Genomic DNA, 5,392 nt, shown 5'->3' on the forward strand with positions numbered 1-5,392 from the left:
AGAAAAAGTACCTTTCACCCAGATAACAAAAACCATCAAGGGAAAAAGAGATCGTATAGAATTCTTTCAAAGTCCGTGTTCAGAGTTAATAAAAGAGAAGAAAATTAAATATATGAAAAATAAATTCATGGCTTTGGCACCAAAATAGGAGGGGGAAGTCTGGTGTGAAATTTAGAATTTGTTAGGAATTACTAAAACTATATTGGTCCTTTTAGCAGTTTGTATTTAAAACAATTTTAAGCCTCTAACATTACTACCACAATGTTATTTACCTAATTGTTAAACAAATAAAATAAGGTTTGTCTGATCCTTATGCTTTGGAGAAACATACAGAAAGATCAAAGTATTGCAAAATGCATCATGGAGAATTATTTGTGTCTTCTAAAAGATTATGTCCCAGGACAGTTTCATATGATAAGGACCCAGATTAGCTTTGTTCTACAAAGAAGAGGAGCCTGATGTATTATATGTTTTTCTGTAGCCTCCTTAAGTGGAGTCAAAAGAACAAAGCATTTTCCACAAGGAATGAAGTTGTATCTGTCCTGAAAGCTGCCTGGAGATCAAAAGAGTCTTTTAGGAGTTTTATTGGAAATCTTCTGAGACCTTCAACTAATATTTACTTTCATAAATGATTAGTGCTAGAGGGTGGAAAGTCATCCTTGTAAACAAGTAAGTGGTTGCCAATCATTTTCAAAAAAATATTACTTAAGCCAATTTGTTGTTTGTCCTAGTTTGTATGATGATTTTTTCCACATATGTAGAGGTAATCTCTCAAATAATTGCTTATTTATTATTTACCCAAATGTCAATAAATTATAGCAAAGAAATGGGAATGTATATTTAGATGAGAAAATATACAATGAAATTTTATCGGTGCGTTAGTTGTTTGGAGTTGCCTTAATGAAATACTATGAGTGAGGTGAAGTGGATGACAAACTTCTTGTCTCAGGATTCTGAGGGCCAGAAATCCAAGATCAAGACTTGTGTATGGTTTGCTCCTTGCTGATCTCTGCAGAAGCAACACCCTGATCTCTGTTCCCATCTCCACATCCTCAGTTGGTGCTCCGTGTGTGTGTGTGTGTGTGTGTGTGTCTCCCCAAATTTCCCCTTTTTATAAAGACACCAGTCATATCAGATTAGGGATTCCCCCCCCCCAATGATCTCATTAGCCAATTATTTCTATGGTGGCCCTGTTTTCCAATTAGGTAAATTCTAAAGTAATGTGGTGTTTGGTTTTCAACAGATAAATATGGAGCATGTGCATGGTTCAGTCCAAAACAATCAGGAAACTCTTTTAAAGCCAGGCTTAATTTTTTTAAAAAGGCAAAAATAACCACAGCTTCCACAGCTTGTGACTGTTTCTTCCTTCAGTTTCTGGTGGTTTCTTTAGCTCCAGGTCACCCATGTGCCCTGAGGTCAGAGAAGGAAATCTGCAGTGTTGCAGGCCACATTGTCTGGGCAGTTCAGGACACACCCTCGTGGTCCTTCTTGGAATGGTGCCATTAATTAGCTGTCACATGGTGAGGCCACTGTCATCACTGGTGGAGTTGCCCAGCATTTGCTTCCTGAAGTAGCAGGGAGGATGGGTGCCAGTTCTGTTTCCCACCAGGGCTCCTTTTCATCTGGAGTTCTTTGTTAAAAATAAAACACTACAGATGATGTTGAGCCAGATAATAGGGAAAGATTTCACATCAAATATATGAGATAAACATTCTTGTTTGCAGTTACTTTATAAAAGTTTGAAACCTTTAGAAGTACACACATAGCCTTCATTGGCATAACTTTAAGCATCCTCACATCCTTTCTTCAGATATCTTAACTTGATGACATCCATCCTGCTGTGTATGGAGTTTTGAAAATGTCAGTATTCTTTCTTCCCTGGAGAGAATTTTCTGGATTTTTCCTAAATACAGTAAGTTCCCACAGCTGCCCTGAGATTGTCTTACTAAACCAGATCATATGCAAATGGCACCTCCTTCCCCAACATGACCCCGTGGAGTCCTTTTCAGTAACTACCTGAAGTTTTTACCACCTTCTTCTGCCTGGCCTGCTAGACTGACAGACTACTTCCTCCTGACATGCTCAGTGTTAGCACCCATGTAATGAGGGACAGTGCCTACTGTAGGTCTGAGCAAAATGAAAGGAGATCATTATTTATGTTTTCTGTCATTGCTGAAAATTTTAGAGAAAGGGCCAAGTAGCGAATCTGCTGTGTAATTCATTTTGGGGGACCATGGTGTCTGGAAGAGATACCAGAGGGAAAGGAAAGAGTAATCAGGGCTGGCCATGCCAGCCTGCCCATGGGGTGCCTGAGACGGTGATTGAGACTGGGCGTGGTGGTGCACGTCTGTAATCCCAGCTCTTGGGAGGCTGTAAACAGGTGGATCACTACGAGTTCCATCTAGTAGTGAGACTCTGAACACCCTGTAGACCCTTCCCTAGAATAAAAACGAAGAGTAACCAGCAGCCATGTTGCTGGGTATTACAAAGGCTCCACAGATGTCTGTCATTTTGAAGAGATCTTCAGAACAAGAGTCAAGTTGGCAACAGAAATGACCTAGGCAAGTGACTGCCTAAGGCAGTGATATGACTGAGCTCTGTCTGGACAAAAGTCCGTCGGCATCACTTCTACTCCCAATTAGTGCTCTAAGAATGGATCCTTGTTAGAAAGATTTCATACCAAAACTCTTGACAGAATTCAGCCAACAATGACTCCCCCTCAGGTTCCCAGTATGTCTTGGGCTCCCTTCTCTTCCCTCTTCTTTTCTTCCTTCCTTCTCTCATCTTCTCTTCTTCCCTCCCTATTTCTCCCCTTGCCCCCAGTCTTAATCTGGAAGGGTTTCAAAAATCAAAGAAATAAATGAAGAACTTGATTTTTGCTTCTGGCACACAAATCATAACCCTCAAAACTAGCCCTGGCCTCTCCAACAGAAACACAGCCCAGGCCTCAGGCCACCTGGTCCCACCAATGTGGCAAGGTTTGTTGAACAAATACTTTATACCTCAGCAAACTCACCTGGAGTGACTTCTTACTTTCCAGCTGATGAGAAGATCCCTATAGGACCTAGTTATGCCTTCAGAAATCTGCAAATTCAATGTGATGCATATATGCTTGGATTTCAACAGGGGAAGAAAAATTAAAAACAAAATGAAGGTCTGATCTGTTTTTTATTACTTGTAAAAACAATGTCAGGAAATCCAAACCATATATAAATAACCAGTGGGAATAATTTTGGAATGAATTATTTCAAAACCAAAAGTGTTTGCATAGAGTCAATATTGCTCTATTCTTTTCACCTAATTATGATGGTCTAATTATAAATGAGAATCCTATTGCAACAAAAGCCCTCTTAGTCATATTAGCCCATTGACTAATAGCTTCCACTAAATGTTTAACAACATTTGAAAACCAAAAGAATTGAGGACAAGGAATACATACTCCAAATGTTGGCTTTGCTTGTGGCTCTCTGGACTGATACTCTGTGTCATAGAAACAACTTCTCTAAGCACTCTCTGTGCACTAATTGATCTTCTAATTGGTTCAGCCAACACTAGAGGCTCCCCACACAACAAGTCCTAATTGCTAAAAGAAACCACAGCAACACTCACATTATGGAGAAAACAGGTGCATCTAGCCAACCTCAGCTTCAACCAGCACTAACAAAAGACAGAGATTATACTTCAAGATGCAGAAAAGTTGACCCGACGGAAGCCAAAACACCTTATTCTCCCATCTCAGTTAGTATTTAGGCAGACATACACTAATCTCTTTTAATCAATTAAAATGGTTGGGAGAGGAATTGTAGAAGTTATTCTATATTGTCCAAATAGGTTTCCTAACTTTCATGTACTTATTCTTCTGAAATACAATAAAGATTCACTTGGCATTCTTCCTTTGCACCCATGAGACTTTAGTCCATCTACTGACCAGCAGGCAGTCCTTGTGACATGCACTGTGTTATACCTGTAATGAGCATGTTGGACTTGGACATAGCATTCACCTATGCTAGGGATATTTAATCCCAAATGTATTTTTAAAATTCTAATTGTATATTTAATTGTATATTACAATTATATATTTAATTCTAGGTCTATTACATTTATTTTATACTAAGTCTGTTGGATAAGTGTCTTTTCTAATTAACTATTAGCAAAGAATACTTAAAGTATTAAGATAAAACAGGATTTCTCAAACCTGTCACTTTGAGAGTTCAGAATAGATAATTTTTTTTTTGTATCCACTCTTGATCTCAGAAGCTTGTGCTTGCCGTACAGGAGTTTGTGCTGTTGACCTATGTTGGCAGCTGTCCTGTGAACTATAGAATAATTAGTTGTATCCTCATCTCTGCAAACTGATTATAGTATAGAATAACCCCCATCAAAATATTTCCACATTGCTAAAGTCCTCCAGAAGAAGAAATGCTTCAGTTGAGAACTCTTTCAATAAAGATGGCTTAGGTACATAAATCAGATACTTCCCTGTGAAAATACACAGTTGAAGCATATTAATTTTTGCCTAGAAGGTTGCAGTTACTAATCCACAGTTTTCTAGATAAAATGAGAAACAAGTGGATGGGGTAGAAAATAAATACTACATCAAAGACATTGGGTCTTGTGGTCCAATCAAACAACTAATTTTTTGGTAAATAACTATAGGAATTCAACAGAAGAACCAAATCAAAAGAAACAAAAAACCTTAAACTTCTCTTTCTCTCCTCACCCGGGTATCTCCAAGGGCACTGGTGAGGCCATATGAACAGCAGCCTTTGTGAATGTATTAAGTCCGGTATTGTACGACATGCTCCCATAAAGAAGTTGTATTATTACAACAAATCTTTCTATTCATTGAATTAAGAGAATGTAGCTGTATATTTATCCCAAATATTTTTTCCATAATTTTATTGATAAACAAATAGCAATGAGAGTGTTTCAAATCAAATTGGTAGGACAGTTTCAATAATTAACATATTGCATACATTCTTCCTAGTGGATAATTGCTGTACAAGATGCGGAATGATATCCTATTTAAAACACCATTAGAACAAATGACTATTCATTAAGAGAAAGTAACTATATATCTATCCTAACCAATTTGAATACACAGATACAAAATGGACAAACATCTGTACACTCTTTTTTTCGTTAAGTTCTCTTATTTGAATATTATAGGTGTGTAAACTCAGCAAAATATTCTAAAAGAGTCCAGTATCCCATAATAGTATTAAGTCTTCTGCTTCACTGGCAATGTAAGAAATTGTTGACCTGAGTCCACCATAGCTCAACATAACACCATGGCTTTACTTCTTATACTTCTTTTTTATACTTTTCTGCTAGATGGTTAAGACCAAGGTAAAGCAGGACCTATGCAACAAGAGTTGTAGCTTTTGGGTCT

This window comes from Octodon degus, unplaced genomic scaffold (assembly GCF_000260255.1).
Source record: "Octodon degus isolate 3935 unplaced genomic scaffold, OctDeg1.0 scaffold00061, whole genome shotgun sequence".
NCBI lineage: Eukaryota > Metazoa > Chordata > Mammalia > Rodentia > Octodontidae > Octodon > Octodon degus.